The following is a 19945-nucleotide window of genomic DNA, read 5'->3' as shown; positions in this document are numbered from 1 at the left end:
TGTAGCTCACAACCCAATCTCAACAAACCCATGAGTTAGTGTCGGTCAATACAACACAACTCGGAGTAAGTGTCGGTCAATACAACACAACTCCATCCACATAATACACAAGGGTCTAGTGTCGGTCAATACAACACCGCCCAAACAACAAGAGCACTAGGTGTCGGTCAATACAACACGGCTCCACAACACTCCCCAAGAGTACTAAAGTACTCGGTGACTTCAATCATCACCATAGCTCACCTTAGTGGCTTTCCCCAATTCCGATAACTCTCCAAACCCACAACAAAGGTCGACTTTTCCCCGTCTTTCGTAAATGTTTTCCCCTTTAGTTCTCCTATAACTAATCATTTAGTAAAAACGTTTCGAATTGAATTAGTCAGGTTATGAGTTTATTTCTCAAAGTCTAAGTCTCCCAAAGTCTCTAGTTTACAAAATTCTATTCATTCTAGGATTTCCGAAAACCAACCACCCAAAAGAAGTTTCTCGGGGAAAGTCTAAGTAAACCAACGAATCCCAACAAATGGCTAAATCCCAAACCCCTCGTTTGAACTTGCCTAGGGTTGTTCATCCAACCCGAAACATCAAAGATCACCAGATCAATGAATCTCCACTCCGAAGTCGCGTCAAAACGCACAATCCAACAAAGCACAACATCACAACATCAGTTCATCAACATAATCAACATCAAAGTAAAGCATAAGTCGAATTGATCGACGCCTATCATGCGTTCATAGCTAATATATATATAAGTTGCCCTAACCTCGAGCTGTTCCAGCTTCGCAAACAAAGTTCTCCTCAAACAATTGCTCTGAGTCTTCCAAAGTTCCCTCAACTGAACCTCGGAGAAAAACAAAGCAGAACCCAAACAAAATCGATTAGTTCGATCGCAAAACAATACATAAACGATAGACAAAGCACTAAAGCTTCAGAATAGGACAATCAGGTACGAAAAGACAAGTTTTCGAAAACGAAAACTCCCTCCCCAACACTACAAGGTCACGGCCACAAAGGAAAAAGGGCTTCGGCTCTTTTTCTTCGATCAAATCAGTTTACAAGGTAGTTTTAGGGTAAAACTAAGGCAAAGAAACTGTCAGAACAATTTTCGGACAATCGGGCCGAAATACGACTATCCAGGGGCATTTTGGTCCAAAATAAAGGCTCAAAACTTCAAAGTTATTAGTTCTGAAAACAAATTTGACAGCAACGATCCTCATGACATCCGTGACAACAAATCCTAAAGGCACGAAGTCAAATTATGACTTTTCGACAATAAAGTTTCGAAATGTGAGACAAAAAGGTTTTGAAACAGTTTTTCAGATCCTGGACAACTGAATCGCAATCAGAGTTTACTGACAGAGGTTTTAGACTCAGAGGAACGTAAGGAACATAACCCAACCAAGAAATCGAAGAAATCAGACCATTTTAGAAAAAGCTCAAAACTGTGAGCACAGAAACGACTTCAAAAACGCAACAGAAACAACAATCAGAGGTAGGAATCGTGTTAGTTACCTCGATACCTAGAAGTAGGGACGAACTGCACGAAGATTGGTCAAGTTTTCGCGGAAATCCCCTCCCCCCTTGCTCTCCACGAAATCAGCCACAAATGGAGGAAAAATGGAAGATATTTTGCTTTTTCGCCTATTTATAGGCGGGCGAAATCGCGGGAAAATGAAAATTTCGCGATTCCGATTTTTGCAGCACGTTCACCGAGGAATTCTAAGAGAGATTCTAGCGTCAGAATTCCAGAACTCAAAACAAATATCTAAGATATGGGAAAAACGATATCGAAAATCTCAAAAGCGGTGTAAGTTAAATCTGTCCCGAAAAACTACTTTTTGCTGTGATCGCCGGACGACAAAACTTCCTTCTGAAGAAAGATTGGAAACGTCGAAACAAATTTGGCAGCGCGGACGGAATCTTCGTTAGAAGTCCCGAATAGAAAAAGTCTTCATCCATTGCTCGAATATAGGGTTTCGAAGCAAAGAAATTAGCGTCGGCGGACATCCGAAAAGTGAAACCTATCGTGCGTACAGTCCAGAGTTCCGAAATGAAACGCTGGTCGATGGAAAAATAAAGAGAATCTTTAAATTTTCCGAGAGTTCGAAATCTCACTCAAAACGTTGCTTTAAGAGCGAAATAGCCTATTCTGGACACGCTCGCCATAAGGCAGGTGTGCAGACAACTCGCACTAATTCCTACAGCGACTACGCAACATACCTCAAGCAATTCCTGAACTTTCTTCTTCATTGATCTTTCTCAAACAACAAACTCCTGTCACGTTTACACTGATTCTACGCGTGAGTCGGAAACTTAACTTGTTCTGAAAATCCAGGTCTTACAATAGGGCTCGGCCACTTTGGTTAATTATGGGGCTCGATTTTTCTTCGATCAAACTTGGTTCCTATGCTTTCATAAGCCGTAACTAAGGGTATTCTGAACTCGGAAAAATTATCGGATCAAAAACTGTCGCAGGGGTATTTTGGTCATGATTTTTAACTTAGAAATTTCAAAACTGAAATCCCAAAAATAAAATTTTGCAGGGACGTCACCAACGACGTTTATGACAACTAATCCTACTAGCACTAAGCTAAGGCGATAGTTTTTAGCCTAAAGGTTGAAGCTTTACCTCAAAAACTCCAAAAATGGGTATTTAATGCTAAAATTGATTCCGGCGGAATTCCGGCGACATAACGGAAAATCTAATCCGGCAGAAGTGATCTTGGGCACATATAGAAGAGGTTTAGAATCAGAAATGAAAGATTCAGGATAGTTTTGCAAAAACCCATAAACTATCCGCTCAGAAAACTCTACAGAAAAGCTATGGAAAAAGCGATCAGAGGTAAGGATTAGCGACTATACCTCGAAACCTTGAAGCAGCAACTGATTAATCAACGATCAAGCAAGAGATGAAGAAAAACTCTTCTTCCTTCCTCTTCAATGGAGCTCGCGGGTTTGGGAGAGAAATGGAGGAGTTCTTGTAAATTTTCTCACCTTTCTTGCTATATGTAGAAGATGGAAATTCGCGGCGAAATGAAAGTTTCGCGAATCTGATTTTTCCGGCGTCATTCTTCATGAATTCTAAGATATGTTTTGGCGAAAGAATTCCAAAACTAAAATGAGGTCTCCTTATATTTTTGGCAACAAATGCATAGTCGGTGTAAAACTATTTTACCCGATAAGTTGCTTTTTGCATCGAATGTCGGAATAGAAAACTTCCTTCGGAAGAAAGATTGAAATCATCAAGAGAAATGGGTGTACGCGTGTGGAATATTCATTTGAAGCTCTGAATAGAAAAAGTCTTCATTGTCGAGAAATTCTAGGGTTTTGAAATACCAGGGTTTCGGTTTCGGAAAACTTCCGATGATTGGAATCGGACGTGCATAGATCCTAGAGTTTCGCCTCGAAACGGTTGTGATATATGGAAAAAGAGAAGTTCTAACATTTCTCTGAAGATTTTTGGAATTAACTTCCGTCGTGCCTAAAAGTGAAAATTAGCTATATACTAGGGTTTCTGACCTAGGTTAAGCGTATAACGATCGTGCTATAACTTAAATCGACTTCGATAAAATCCTTTGACTTTTCCTGAACTTTCTCCTTCATAAATATATTTCCTTTAATAAACTTTTGTTCAGGTTTCCCTTCTCAATACGTCAAACCTAATCGTGAATGGAAATCTCTTCCACTTATTCTAAGCTTAAAAACTTGGGTCTTACACCCGTTTCTCCACGTCATACGGCGGATCTGGAATGGGAGTGCGCTTGGCTTCATTCATCTCACAGGCAGCAGCCAAAGGGATGACATTGTCAGAACCAGAACCAGAAGCCATGGAAATGTTCAGAGAATACACCGAGAAAACAGAAACCAAACGATGGAAGGTGGTCACAATCAAAATCAAGCAAAAGTTTGAGTGTTCGAAAGCTTGAGGATTTGAAAGCTTGAATGTTTGAAAGGACGGTAAAGCTTGAAGAGGGCCAACAATGGCGTATTTATAGGCAAGCGAATAGTCGGACGTGAAGCTGCATTACAGGGTGATGCATAAAATTTTTGAAATCCAACGGTTATTTTATTATATAACCGCAAACCCTAATGAAAAGGCTAGAAAAGGGCCATGATTACTCTAAAGTAGAGACGGCACACGGCAGACGAGGTCAGACGTCAAAGCTTCTGATTGGAGCAAAAGTCAAACGATTGGATCTCTGATGGGACTTGAAATTAGAAAAGAAAAAGTCGCAAACAGCCGTCAAGCTCCGTCGACATGCACGGGCAAAAAATGCTTGATCTCTCCAAGGACTGGTAGTCGAGAAACAACATTTTTGGGGGGCATCTGTTGGCCCAATATTTTAGCCCAAGAAAGAAAAACGCATTCAGCCCAAAATGCTCGAGGTAGTCGAATTCTGACTAAAGAAAGGAAAAGGAAGTTGCACCAAGTTAATGGGGCAGCAAAACTCGACAACAACAATTACTGCTAAACACAGGCACATGTAACACGTGCCACATTGACCAAGTCAAATTCTCCCCACGATGGTCGAAAACGTGGCCAGGAAGCGGTTGAAGCAGTTGAAGCGCACGATCTCCACCACCATGCGCAGAACTTCCGGAGCAAGCATCAGATCGTGGGAGAAACCAGACCCACTAACCTATCCACTGAGGAAAAAACCGTCAAGGACACGCGGAGCATGAAACTCTATAAATAGGAGAATCCAATTCAGAAATGGGGTTCCCAACTCAAACTCTGAAAACTCACCAAAAAGCTCTAAATGTCCGCGTCAATGAGACTCAAGGAGCAAAACGTGATGATGGAGGAGTACGTTGCAGAACCAACACTTTAGTTTCCTTGCATTTCAGCTTGTTGATCCCCAGTTCTTTTGTGTAGTTTGTTTGTCGAAATCTGCGGTTCACGTAGTTTTCATGTTATTTTAGTCTATTTTAACTGTTTTGTAATTGACTCACGTTTAATGAAATCTGGTTGCACTTGAATTGTTCGTTGTCGTCGAAATCACACTCATTCACACACAACACTTTGGCAAAGCGTTTTCTCAAAAGGACCCTGAAATCTAAACTTCCTTTAGTCGAACTAAGAGGATATTTGTTTACCAAAAATCACTGTAAACAGTATCATTCTCACGTTAATTCTCATAAAAAAAATACATTTTTAAATTTTAGATTTGATTAAGATTTAGGTTTTTTATTTCTCTATTTTATCTTAATTTATTTTTGATTTATTTTTAGAGTATTAATTAATTTTTTATGGTATTTTTATTGAATTTTCGGATTTTTAATTAATTCAGGATTATGAGTTTTTATTGTGATTTGCTAGATTTTGATATTGTTTATCTATATTTATTTAGTACCTTTTTAAATTTTAGATTTCATTAGGATTCAGGTTGTTTATTTCATGATTTTATATTAATTATCTTATTATTTATTTTTAGAGTATTAATTAATTTTTATGGTATTTTTATTGAATTTTCGGATTTTTAATTAATTCAGGATTTTATGAGTTTTTATTGTGATTTGTTAGATTTTAATAGTTTCTATCTATCTTTATTTATTACATTTTTAGATTTTAGATTTGATTAGGTTTTAGGTTTTTTATTTCTTGATTTTATCTTAATTTGTCTTATTATTTTTTCTTATTTTAACTTATATTTAAACTTGATATCCAATTAACTAAAAAAGATTCCAAGCATTACATATAATACATATTTCGTATTTTCTATGTTTTTGTTGTATATTATATAAAAAACATCACATATAATACGTATTTCGTATTTTATATATTTTTGTTATATATTAAAAAAAGTTCATTATCTATTTGATTTTGAAAATAAAAACATGATTTTAAAATACTGAAATTTCTATATCTTTTTCGAAATTTCTATTATGTATTTTTTGAATTTTTTTATATCGTTATAAAAATTATAGGGAATATTAATTTTAAAAATTTAATTATTTTTGAATTAAAATTTGAATTACTTAAAATATATACAAAATAAAATAAAAAATTGAAAAATTAAAAATACTGATGATTTTAAAAAAATCAATATATATTTGATTTAGAATTATTTATTTGCTTATCATACCCATTTGAAAACCAATCTAATACAGTATTTATTAATTTTTAATGGATTATAATCTTAGCACTACATATTTTATTTTTATATTGTAGATAATGAGAATATATATTATTATTTGAAATTCAGGATGATTTGAATATATTGTAGATACTATAAAAAAATTATAGTATCTATTTAAATAGAGATAGGTTTAGATAGATTTAGTTTCTTTTTATCTCTTTGTTAGATTATTAATAAACTAAATCTTAACAGATATTCAACAGAGTCCTTCTATGTCTTTGGCTTCTCTGCATTTTTAGGACTTTTGGGTCAAATAACATTTGTGATTTATTCTCATTGATTTGTAGATTGAAGAAAGTATTCGTAATGACGTGGTTAATCCCATGGTAGAGCGGTGTGATTACCTTTGAGACTCACGATATTGCTCAGGTTGGTGCTATGATCTATGATGAAAAACTTATGTATGGATTCTCATATTTCTGAATTAATTAATATGATATATATTGAGTTTCTTTTTTATATCAGATGTTGTGTCATGTCCTTTTAATTGCTTAAGGGGTGGTTTTTCTCTTTTCAACATATTACTGTCTATCCTTTTTTTTCACCATTGGTTTTAGTTTCCAATTTCACTCATACCATTGATAAGCAAATAGTTTCCCACACATAGTTTGTTTCTTCTAAAATTGAAATAGAACAATGAATGTTGTGAGAAAGGAGATTCCATGACATTAAAGTGGTTCCATTCTTTGAAAGATGCAACTTTTGATTTGTGTCGTGCGTTAATAATTTTGAGGTAATTAAAGTAATTTTCAAAGATTTTGCTATAATTTGATCTTTAGGGGGGGGTCAGAATTGGAGGTGGAAAGCGTGCTAGAATTGGTACAAATCAGATCTTGGAATTGGATAACAACTAGAGTGCAGGGATTTCATTCATCATTTTTTGAGTGGGTTTTGAAATCCTATTCAATGTCTGAAATCTCCTTAATTGGTGAGTTGGGATTGGGGCAATGGATCTTTTTAACTGTGAGGGTCTTCGTGTGGCCTGAATGGGTCAGTTTAATTCGTTTTGGGTCTTCTAAAGGTTGGGTACTAATCCTTTCTTTGGTGCTTGATAACCCACTCAAATTTCCCTTTCTTTGTTTCTATCTATGACATGATATATAATTCCTGCTGCATTATTACCTTTATATTCAGTTCTGAACCCTGCAAAATTTGGCTTAGCACCCCTTATATGCTACTTTAAATGCAATGAATGGCTTATAAAAAAAACACTTAACTATTTTTTTTGTGAATTTAATTCAAGTTCAATGCACAATGATGATAGCATTATACTGTGTTGCTCCTTTTCACAGGATTTTCATATTTTGGGCCTTTGCATATTTGTTTTTTGGTTCAAAAGATTAGTTGTTTTTTAGTCAAAGCCATGAGTGTAGTTATTAGGCATGTCTCTCAAAATCTGTTGTATGACCTCTTTTTAGGTCTATATCGTTGTCATGCTTTAGGGGATAGTTAAGTTACAAGGTTTGATTGTTTTTCCATTTTAAGTCCACGAGGCTTTAAAGATTCTATTTTAATTTCTCCTTGAATTTTGTTCTTTTTGCAGGCTGATTCATGAATCATACATTTTCAAAGGTTGCCTTTTATATGTCACTTCTTATTATTTTTTATTTTAATAATAGCTTTGTATGATAGTTCTTTTGTAAGAGCATCATATCAGATATCTTTATATATGCATTTGGCTTTAATTTTGAGATCACGCCTATGTCTTTGTCAATTTCTAGCTTTGAAGATGAGCAATAGTTTCAAGACTCCTTTAAGTAGAGAAAATTGGCATAACACTATAAGTTTCTCTTTATTTTTGTAATTTTTTTTTGGCATCTTCATCAAATCATCCTGAATTTCTTATAATTGCTTTTCTTTTATTTGTTAGGATGTAAATGATTGAGAACATAAAATCGGACATTCCTTTTTCATCTGTTGCATGTTCGACTGCGGGTGTATATTTTTTCCCCTACTCTGTTGCATGTTTGACTACCGTTGTATATTTGGTGATAAAACGGTGGGATAAATTTCCATTGTTGATAAATTTTGGATGTTTTGTGATAATTTGTCTTTGGTTCTTCAGGGGTTGAAGATGATGCCCTGATTGCAAGACTCAAAAGGTGGTTGTGAAGATATATTGGATTGGACAAAGGTTTTGGAGAGAGTGCTAAAGTAATATATATTGTCTGGCTGAGCTTCTCTCTGTGATCTCAAGCTACAAGGGGAGGAGAAAAGGTCTAAAGAGAAAGGAAAGCCCACACATAAGGATAATAGAGAAGAGGTTCATTTTAAGTTTCCATATTCCCTTTTTTTTTAACTGCGGTAAATCATTTTTGTGTTTTTGTGAGTGAAATTGATTTGTAATTTGTCTGAAGTTATTTTCTTGATCTTCTAGAGTAATTTTAATCAGGTTCCCTCAGCTATTAACTGGTATTTTACAGTCTCAGCTGTTTTTTTGCAAAAAATATATTACCAATTAAAAATAAACACACAATTTCATATTTTTGATTTTAATATTCACCATACATTCACACATTACAGTCTTAGCTGTTAATTGATATTCTACAGCTTCTAATTCTATATATCGATAATTGAGTTTATTGAAATTGCGAGAATTTATGGATAAATTTACCTCACTGATGTGCTATATACAAAGGTAACACTATTTTACTCGGTGTAATCTTTTGCTAATATAAAATGAGGGGCCCATTTGAGTGGTTGATAAATGGAGAGAGTGACTACTTGTGTTTAGTTTGTGCTTTTCACTTTAGAATTCATATATTTAATTTTTGTACAAAGAGTTGTTAATTTGTTTATATTGATAGCATATGTTTCGGGAATTCATAATCATGAAGTGGAGACACACGCATTTGATGTAGTTTGAGGAATTTATCGTCCAAATAAATAATACTCGATCTGACTTGGGACTCATTGCTGCAGAATGTATTGATTTATGGCATTTAAAATTTATTTTTTTGGGACACATTGGAGTAAACTAATAAACAAACATATCTACTAATCCAATTTGATTCTCTGTTTTGATGTTTTGTTTCTTAAGCTCTCGACCTTTAAACATTGAATACTATCTGATTCTCATCTTTTGTTTGTACGATACACAAGGATGGCTATCTGATTTTTAGCCGCTCCTAAAAAAAAAATAGAACAAAATTTGCTGTGGTGATGCTGAAAACTTAAATTGTTTGCCAATACTATCCAGCATAATTGCATTTGCTTCTCCAATTTATCTCAGATTTCATTTTTTTTACCATGAAAAGATAACTACTGCAGTAGCGAAATTAATGTTCACAACTTGGGGTCTGGGCAAGAATATTTCTATTCTCTGTTGCTTAGAATATCTCTTCTTTTGAACCAAAAAAGAAGAATGTCTCTTTTTTTTGTAAATTTAAATAATAATTAATATATTTTGGTCCACTTTTATTAGCAATTCAGACTCTTTTATTTCATATGTTGTTTAATATATTTTTAATAATCAAGATATTAATAGACGTATCAAATACGACATACATATTCCCCGTGCAAAGCGCGGGTAAAAAAACACTAGTATTTCCACGGAAATCACATAGGCCAAGTACTTATTGCATCAAAATGTATATTGCATCTAGCAATAATCTTCGACCTCTGAATAAGAACTTAGGATTGGCCTTCCACATAATTGATTTTTCTGCACTACAATTCAAAATATACACTATTGATAATTCAAATTAGTTTTTTGGCTAAATTTAATTCGACACAATATGAGACTAACTGAATACACCAAGAAGCAAATCTTGAAAGAAATATTTTACTCCCAACATAACCAGTTTGAACTTTAATCTTTATGTAAAAAAAAAAAAAAAAAAGATTAATCTTTTTGTATTAAGAGAACATTGAAGAGTTGATTTCGGCCATGAAGACCGTTTTTTTTCTTTTTCTTTTTTGGCTATGTATGCCGAAATTTGTGTATTAAGGTACTTGTAATTCAGCCAATTCCTTTTCGTGGAGGTAATATTGGATGTATCATGTATGAAATTCTTAAACTTGAAATTCCAAAACTTGAAGCATTATTATCTATAAAAAACAAAATTTTCCAACACACATGGCTTACATTAAACTTGGAGATCCCCAGCAGAGTCACCAATTTGTTTTGAGACATTTTCATAAAAATCTCCTTCACAATTTGGAATCGAAAGGCTTTCTTCTTCCGATTAAAATTCACAATATATATATATAGCCTTTTTATCCAACAAACCGTGTCAGATGGAAAAAATTGAACCAAGACTACACTACTACAGAAAAGGCTTTTCGCCACGCCCCAATTGTCACGGTTATAGGCGGAACCGTGGCAAAAGGTTAGTTGCCACGGTTATACACGGAACCGTGGCAAAAGGGGAAATATTTTATTATTATTTTTAGGAACCGTGGCAATAGGCATTGTTTTTTTAGAAACCCCACCAGTAAATTAACAATCTAGCTCCACTCTCCATTTTTTTTCCCTCCCACACTCACTCTCCAATTTTTTCCAAAGCAGAACCCTAACCCTCGATGAGAGTGGCGAAGTCATCTTCTCCTCCTCACGCCGTCTCCGTTCTCCATCGCCGTTCACGCTAGCTGCTCGCCATCACGCCGTCATGCCGTCTCCGTTCTCCATCGCCGTTCACGCTAGCTGCTCGCCGTCACGCTGTCACGCCGTCTTCGTTCTCCATCGCCGTTCTCACTGCAAGACCATCCACAGGTACCTTTCTCATCTCCCTCTTGTTATGTTCCTTGCAAGATTCTAGAACAATCAAAATTATAGCAGTGATTGGTATCTCTACATGTACAATCTATGAAGTTGCAATCAGTTAAAATAATAGTTGTCAAAATTGCAATAAGGAAAACAAAATTGAATCACGTAATTGGGGTTTCACCCTCCAATGTTTTTATGTACTTTGTTATTTATTTAATTCAGTGAATTCTCTGTATTCTCTCTTCATTTTGACTCCTGAAACAGTCTTAAGCCTGTTCCTTGCAAGATATAAATAAATTTCATGAAATTTATCAACTAATCACATCTTTGTGGAAGGTACAGCCAAGGTATACTAGCATATTAAGTAATTAGAAGCAATAACTAAGGAAGCTCCTACAAGAACTGGTTCAGATTGCAAAGTCAGGAGTTAATAGAAGCACTCCTATATGGTCTTTTTAGTACTGATAATCAAACAGATGACAAAGGAATTTGCAGTGCTTAATTGGAGAATGCTTGTACTGTGCTGGGTCTAAATCTACTGGTTTGATCTAAATATCTCATGGTTTTGGATTATGATATTTAAGATAGTGTCATAGGAATTAATGGAGCCTATAGTGTGTTTGTGTGCTGCTTGCTTCAATTGGTACCTCTGATACTTTACAGTCTATGTGATTGTCATTGGGGTCTTTCTATCAATACTTTTAGCTCTTGTACTAGTGTGCTTTGTTTCTTTCTGTCTTTTTTGTTTATTTCCATTCTGTTTATTTCCACTTTGTTGTACCAAATTTTTAGCTCACTTTGGAAGAGCATGTTTCCAAAGATTTTGACAACTATCAAAACTCCTTGCAAGATATCAAAACTCCTTGCAAGATAGTGTGTAGGTTTTTTTTATTTCAGTTCCTCACTCACTCAATACTCATTGTTCTTCTTCAAATAGGAAGTAGCAGCAGGTTGGATCAATATGCGGTCTTGGGATTTAGCTTTTATTTGGGATGTCTTTGAGCAATTTAAGTTACTGTTTTTCTCCTTGGATGGCTCTTGATCACTACTGATTTGCCTCAGAGTACTATAAGGGATTTGTTCTAACCAGAAGCTTTGTTTTGTAGTAGTATCTTGGATAGTTAAGGCTAGCAGATTCAGAAATAGGTGTTTATTTTGCTGCATTCTGTTGCTTTTGTATCTGTTCTGGTTCATTTGGACCTTTCTTTTATTTTCTCTTCTTGTATGGTCAAATTTTTTCTTCATTCCAGTGGAAGCAGATGAACAAATGTTAGTGCGGATGAATACGGAAAAGAATGACCAAAGATTATGGTCAAATTTTTTCTTCATTCCAGTGGAAGCATCGCGGCAAGGTTTCAATATGACCAGGTTTTATATGCTAACTACTTGCAGAGTGTTGAGTTTTATTCAATTTTGGGTCTTCCTTCAATAAGGTTTTATCTTTAGTGATATACAAATGTTAGTGCGGAGCTTTTGGGCCCATTATAAGGACTTTGTTTTGCATAATGTAGTAGTTGCTGCTTTTCGGAGAATACCTAAATCTTTTTGGAATGCAAAGGAACGGTATGTTTCTCCACCCTTCCTTCATTGTGTTTTGCTATTGCGAGTGGCGAGTGCATTATTTCTCTGGATTGGCTGCTTTGCAGCCTTAGCCTTATAAAAAACCTTGTGTCTGCAGGAGTAGAGTCACCACAATAGGAGGCAGAAGCAACCTCACGGGGTTATAAATCAGAGGTTGCAGCTTACATGGCCGCCTCAACAATGACTTCTGTGGTTGCAGCAGGTGAGAGGGAAAGACATGAAACAGCAAAGGACCTACAATCACTTCATTCCTCACCTTGTGAATGGTTTGTCTGTGATGATTTCAGCAATTACACCTGATATTTTCTTATTCAGCTAATTCCTTAGTCACTCTTTTTTATCGAATGAGGATCCTCTCATGTTAAAAATTTCACATGTCATTATCTTATAAAATCACGTGTCTAATTGTGCGGCTCTCTGAAAATGTATGAAGCAAGGGATAGACACAACATTGCAGATGATTCTATCATGTGACATGAGAGGATCATAATATGTGAGTTGTACCTTTGAGTTATATATTGGTGAAATTTGACAAGCAATGTTGTTTCTTGCTGCAGGGTTCAAACTCAGTGGCATCTTGGCATGCAAATCTCTTCTTTGAACCCACCAAATTTGAAGTAAGGACAATTGTTCATTTATAGAGACAATACAGTCTCATTCATTTGTTCTTGAATGTGGCAGCCTCTGCTGCAGAGTACCAAGGAAAAGCTCTCACAGTTTGCCATGTTCCAGTAAGTTAGTAGGTGAACTGAGCTTGGCTATTTTCCAAGCAAGCATTGTTTTATTATTGATTGATATTTTCTGTATATTTTTTCACGGGTTGATAATATTCTGAATATCCATGATGTACCAAACATTTGGCACATTCCCCTTTTACTTAGAGTGAGTCTGTAATAAAGTTTGGTTCCATTAAGATTACTTGCTTTGGTTTATATTTTGTTTAATTCTCTTCATGATTGACTGCTATTTTCAGAGTGAAAATGATCACCATGCAATTCTACAGCAGCGTAACTTACTCAAGTGAGTTCTTAATTTGTCTTTTACTTGTTTTCCTCTTGAAAAATAGTGATAATATATGGGAAACATCATTCTACTTCACTTTTTATAATTTTTTCATCCGCGCCACACCTCCTGATTTACAGCAATGGACAACGATGGCAGAGTCCTATGATAATCTTAATGTATCCGTTAGTACTATGTCTATATGTGTAGTTTGCATTGCTCTTTTTAAATTTTTCATGAAATATTGTACATGAGAATGAGATCATTTTGAAATTTACAGGTGAGGATTGCAATGGTGGGAAAATATGTTGGTTTAACTTATTCATATGTATCTGTTGTAAAGGTGTGTTCTATTTTCCATTTGATATTTATCATAAGAATAACAGGATTGCGATATATGTTATGGAAATTGAGTAAAGATTAGTATATTTACTATGTTGCTGTCAATTGATTTTGAAAATGTGATGTCATTTTCAATCATCTGAGTTATGAATGCAGTGACTGCGGTTGAAGCTTTTTTTTGGGTAAGCAAAATTGGTTTTTGGTGACAGCAAAATACAAATCTTATGATCACAAAATTGGTTTTTGTTTTCATGTGATAACTGCTTTCCTTCTCTTTTAATTTTTAATTTCATGTCTCATTAGAAATAGGAATAGAGATATAGACCTGTTTCACATATGTTTGTTAAAAAGAATATAGCTTCATTTTATATTCTTGCACTATGACAGCCTGAGATAAGATGCATATAGAAGTAGCTTGCAAAATTTAAGGGAAGGATTTCAAATCTTTTAACATCTTATCTCAGGCTGTCATGCATAAGTAAATAGTTCAAAATAGTTTAGAATAGAAACTTCTTTGTCATAATCTCCAACCTGACATTTCACCTTCACTCTACTTGTTTTGTATATGTTTCAGGGAAGCCCTTACTTGGTACTCTACTAGATGCATATAGAAGTAGCTTTTTGGCCAGGACTTTCCATGATATTGACCCTAGAGTAGTTTTTATAGCTCACTTGAGAGAGTATGTTCTCAAGAACAATTAGTTATCAATATTATTAGTATTTTTTTGGACAAATTACTTGGGTTCAGTATTGTTATTCTTTTGGCTGGAATATTTGAATGTAGGTTCTCTTGGCTGGAATATGTGAATGTTGTTGTTCTCAACATGTGATTTTGTGCAAGTTTATTTTTCTTGTATTTTTTCTTGCTTATGGGTTCAAACACCCCTCCCCTCCTATTTAAAATGCACTGCAATTTAAGACCAGATCAAATAAAATAAAAAAATCCGAAAAAGGGCATATTTTGTATTACAAAATATTGCCAAAATAGAGGCACATATTGCCACGGTTCCTCCCTGGCCCGTGGCAATAGAGGTCATCTATTGCCACGGTTCCTCCCTGGCCCGTGGCAATAGAGGTCATCTATTGCCACGGTTCCTCCTTGGACCGTGGCAACAGATGCCACATATTGCCACGGTTTCCCTTTTCCAACTGTGGCAATAGCGAATCAATTGCCACGGTTTGACGTTCAACCGTGGCAATTGCTCAATTGCCACGGAAGCTATTGCCACGGTTGAACCGTGGCAAAAGGGCGGGTTTAACCGTGGCGATAGGCCTTTTCTGTAGTAGTGCTGGAAATCTAGTCACGATGGTCTTGGTACAGAATTTTAAATTCCAAAAATCAACATATAGATTCTTGAAATCAACTTCGACTATTATCTTAAACCAACGTGAAACTAAGCACGTAAATTAACAACTGGAGTTCGAACCAGATTTAGAATGACACTTTGAAAACTTAATTTTCACAAACTCGTCCACCGGGCGTGCCAACTTGTTTACACCAAATTTTGGTAAAACAAATAGAGAATCCAAGGATGAATCTAGGGACTGAATTTGAATCCTCTTGGGTTCTTTAGTGAAAACGTTTGAGTGTCAATTCCAGATTTTTTCATGAAGAATAAGATAAAGTAAAGAAATTGAGACAAATAAAGGAAAAATAAAAGAGAAAAAAGAAGAAAAGATGAAACAAGATGAATTGAAATGCAAAGTAAATTGTCTGTGTGATTGACTTGTTGGCTTTCAGAGTTTTAGAACCTAAATGTATGAAATCTGATTATTCTTAGTTACAACCTACTATTTATAATGTCTAAAATAAAACTGCTAACATAGTCCTACGGTTAAGATTCAAACATAGAAAATAATTTTCTAATCAGAGCCTTTGATTTCTTGTAACTTCCGGTAACCGCCACCTTCATTCTGCTTCTGAATGACTTCCACGGTTGCATTTTCTCCTTTGCTGTCGAAGTCCTTTATGTTTGGTCAAAATAAATACTAATGCCATGTCCATTGTGTCTTGTCATCTCCCAATTATATATACTGCTAACTTTTTCAACCCATGCATTAATCATTAACTTGAATTCTCGACCTGCTTCCAAGAAATGCTAATCCAAATATATAGAAAACATTCAGTCGAATTCTACTAACATTCAACTGCAACATCCATTGAATTATTCCTTTGACTCCTAATACTAAGCACCTTGGCATTAACATGCTGCCATGCTTTCCCACTTTAATAGTGTTTACACGGATTTTTGGTAAACAAATATCCTCTTAGTTCGACTAAAGGAAGTTTAGATTCAGGGTCCTTTTGAGAAAACGCTTTGCCAAAGTGTTGTGTGTGCGTGAGTGTTTTTCGACAACAACGAACGATTCAAATAGAACTGGATTTCATTAAGCACGGGTCAATTACAAAGAAGTCACATAAATCAAAATAACACGAAAGCTACAAGAAATGTAAATTTCGACAGGAAACTGCAAAGGAACTGGAAATTGACAAGCTTAATACAAGAAAACTAAAGTGCTGGTTCTGCAACGTACTCCTCCATAATCACGTCTTGCTCCTTGAGTCTCATTGATGCGGACATTTAGAGCTTTTTTGGTGAATTTTTCAGAGTTTGAGTTGGGAACCCCTTTCCTGAATCAGATTTTCCTATTTATAGAGCTCCATGTCTCGCGTGTCCTTGGCGGTTTTCTTCCTTGTTAGACGGGTTAGTGGGTCTGATTCCCCACGATCTGATGCTTGCTCCGGAAGTTCCATGCGTAGTGGTGGGAGTCGTGTTCTTCAACTGCCTCAACCGTTTCTTGGCCACGTTTTCGACCAATCGTGGTGAGAATCTGACTTGGTCAATGCGGCACGTGTTACATGTGCCTGTGTTTAGCAGTAATTACTATTGTCGAATTCGGCTGCCTCCTTAACTTGGTGCATTTTCCTTTTCCTTTCTTTAGTCCAAATTCGACTACCTTGGGTGTTTTGGGCCGGATGCGTTTTTTTCTGTCTTGGGCCAACAGATGCCCCCCAAAAATGTTGATTCTCGACTACCAGACCTTGGAGGGATCAGGCATTTTTTGCTCGTGCATTTCGACGGAGCTTGACGACTATTCGCGACTTTTCACTTTCTGATTTCAAGTCCCATCAGAGATCCTATCGTTTGACTTTTGCTCCAATCAGAAGCCTTGACGTCTGACTTCGTCTGCCGTCTGCCGTCTCTATTCTAGGGTAATCATGACCCTTTTCTAGCCTTTATGTTAGGGTTTGCAGTTATATAATAAAATAACCGTTGGATTTCAAAAATTTTATGCATCATCCTATAATGCAGCTTCACGTCCGACTATTTGTTTGCCTATAATCGTTTGCCTATAAATACGCCATTGTTGGCCCTTTGCAAGCTCTACGCTTTTTCAAACATTCAAGCTTTGTCTGATTTCACTTGTGATCACCTTCAATCGTCTGGTTTTTACTTTCCTGGTGCGTTTTCTGCATATTCTCATGGCTTCCAGTTCTAACGACGTCATTCCCTTGGCCGCTGCGTGCGAGATGAACGAGGCCAAACGTACTCCCCTTCCAGACCCGCCATATGAAGGGGAGAAACGGGCTATCTGGAAATCCCAGGTATTTATCCCTATCTCTGTAAATGGCAATCTACGTGCCATTTTAGGTCCTTTGAAGAAGGCGAAGAAGGGTAGGCCTAACAGTCTTCCTGAGGGTTACGAGCAGTTTCACCCCAGCGTTCGTGGGGATGAGCTTATCCTTGCGTTTCGACCCTCTTACCGCTTGCCCTTTCTGAAAGATCCCAAGAGGACTTTTAGATCTGCACCGCCTAACCCAACTGCTGGTGAGGGAGCCTATTTGAAATGGCTTGACAGGGTGGAGGCTAGTAAGGCTGGGCATTGGAAAGTCACTGGGATTTTCGACCTCATTCAGTTGTCGAGGTCGCCGATTACTTTCAACCCTGCTATGCTTCTGAGTTCTCTTTTCTTTTGGGAGCGGTCTACCAATAGCTTCCATGTCCCATTTGGGATGCTTTCTCCCACTCTTCTTGATGTTGCTGCCATCACTGGCCTTTGGGTGGTGGGTGATGATTATCATTCTTCTGCTGCCCCCACCAACCCCATCGCCATTCCGACGGATAACATCGCTTTCAGTAAATTCATTAAAGATCACTATGTCGAGAATGGTGAAGTCTCTGATGCTGAACATGTCGCGTTTCTGTTGTATTGGCTTTCTGCCTATGTGTTCTGCACCAAATCCTTGAGGATTCCGGCTAAACTTCTTCCTTTGGCCAACCTGTTACATGAGGGTCGAATTGTCGCCATGGCTAGGCTTGTGCTTGGAAATCTTTACCAAATGATCAATGAGGCGATAGCCGACATTCGAGATCCCAAGGTTGCGTCTTTGAATGCAGCTGGTCCTTTCTGGCTCCTTCGACTTTGGATGAATGCGGTTTTCGAATCGTTTCTTCCAGCCAAGAACCCCCCTCCTGTGGTGTCTAACACAAGGGTTGATGCTTTCAGGTTTGAAGCCCTTACTCCCCCTTATGACGCCTCCACGTTCGAAGCTGTCTTTAAGAAGTACTTCACCATGTTCTTCGAGCTGAAACGTTTCCGCTCGAGCTTTGCGCCGTATCACAAACCTTCTTATGGCCCTCGGTGGCTAAGGAATTCTTACCCCAATCTTCCTGGCTCAGAGAACCTCTCTCAGCATCAAGTCGAACTTTGGCAGACTATATTATCTCCCAGGGTGCTGACCATCAATTTTGCCAGTAATGATTTCACTCTTTGTGGTTACAATCCTCAGCTCGTGTCTCGACAATTTGGGCTGAGCCAGGATCTGCCCAATACCTTGTTCGACAAATCCCTCATCCTCTATCCTGGTACCATCACCAAACGTAGTGCCTTCGACACTACCATTAGCTACTACAACGAGGAGGAGCTGCTTGGTCTTAGTCCTTTCAGTTTTACTCCATCCTTTTACGTCACCCAGGCGTTTAAGGCGTGGTGGTCAGCTTATTGGCATGATATTTCGGCGCCAATTGAAGATTGCTTCCAACGCATAACGAATATTTTTCTTTTGCAGAAGCAGGCCCCAAAGAAAACCAAAGGTATGCATACATCTGAGATCAACGCTTTTCAACAATTCTTCGATGTAGTATACTTTCCGGGTCCTCGACTCCAGGAAACGGTTGCCAAAGCAGCCCAAGTTCTAAGGCAAATGTGGGAAGCTAAAGCCAAGAAAACCCGATTGAGCATTCCTTCTAATGAGGATGGTCTTTCTTTCATTATTCGAAAAACAAGCTTTAGGTTCCCACCACTGCCTACTTGTAAGTATGCTTTGGCTTTTCCAGGGGTGCTTCCTAAGTGGGTTGATCACGTGAGTATCAAAAACTTTTACCATAGTGCACTGCCCCCCCGGAAGCGGGTGACCTGGACCAAGCGTTATCTATGGAATTACCCTCTCTATGTGCCGGTTGAAATCTTCAACCACATATCGATAAGAACGCTTATTGGTCAAGGTAATCATTTCGACCTGGCATCTTTGCGATACTTCCGACTTAATTTTCCTTTGTTTTCCTTTTGTAGCTGAGCCGATTCCGCGACCGACCCCTCAAGCCTCTCCTCGAGTGACTTCTGCTATTGTCGAAGCTGAGGATGATGAGGATGATGTTACTCTGGCTGATAAGCTCAAGATGCCTAAGGTAATACTGAACCTTGTGAAACTTTGACCTTTACTCGACGTGTATATCTTTATGCTCATTTGCTTTTGTTTCAGAGTCGAAAACGAGGGGCCACCCCTACTACTTCTGTAAGCCAAAAAAGGGCTAAAGGTGCTGGTGAACCTCCTGCGGGAAATCCCTCCCCGGCTAAATCAGCCAGTCATCGTGAGGAAGTGCAGCAGGGTGATGATCAAGGTGTTGATGAGCAGGCTTCTAGCCCTTTGCTTCAAGGTACTGCACCAATTCCTGTCAAGATGGCTCAGGCCAAGAAGACCTCCGGGAAAAGGTCTAGTCGTAAATCTGGCAGCTCCTCTTCCCACCATTCCAAGAGTTCAACCAGTTCCAGTCCCCTCAGAGAATCTGGCCCTAAGGTGAATCATTAATTCACATCTCGTCTCAATTCGCTTTCTTTTCCTCTTTCTCAATCATTTTTACTTTTATTCTTCAGAGGGTTGGCATGTCTA

The 19945-nt window shown here is 37.2% G+C and overlaps 1 long non-coding RNA gene across 6 annotated transcripts; it reads left to right on the top strand.

Moving 5' to 3' along the window:
- The first annotated feature begins 10582 nt into the window (after window positions 1–10582).
- On the top strand, window positions 10583–14573 carry LOC130734608 (uncharacterized). Of its 6 annotated transcripts, none has more exons than XR_009018014.1 (8): window positions 10583–10854; window positions 12099–12216; window positions 12360–12411; window positions 12527–12695; window positions 12987–13160; window positions 13403–13449; window positions 13712–13774; window positions 14348–14573. It is a non-coding gene; the product is annotated as an uncharacterized LOC130734608 (long non-coding RNA). The 6 variants fall into 6 exon arrangements; XR_009018013.1 differs by having other exon boundaries at window positions 11786–12216; XR_009018011.1 differs by having other exon boundaries at window positions 11191–12216.
- Window positions 14574–19945: the final 5372 nt, after the last annotated feature.

The sequence above is a fragment of the Lotus japonicus genome, chromosome 1 (genome assembly GCF_012489685.1).
Source record: "Lotus japonicus ecotype B-129 chromosome 1, LjGifu_v1.2".
Lineage (NCBI taxonomy): Eukaryota > Viridiplantae > Streptophyta > Magnoliopsida > Fabales > Fabaceae > Lotus > Lotus japonicus.
Note: the sequence above shows the minus strand (reverse complement) of the source record. Positions and strands in the feature narration are given on the sequence as shown.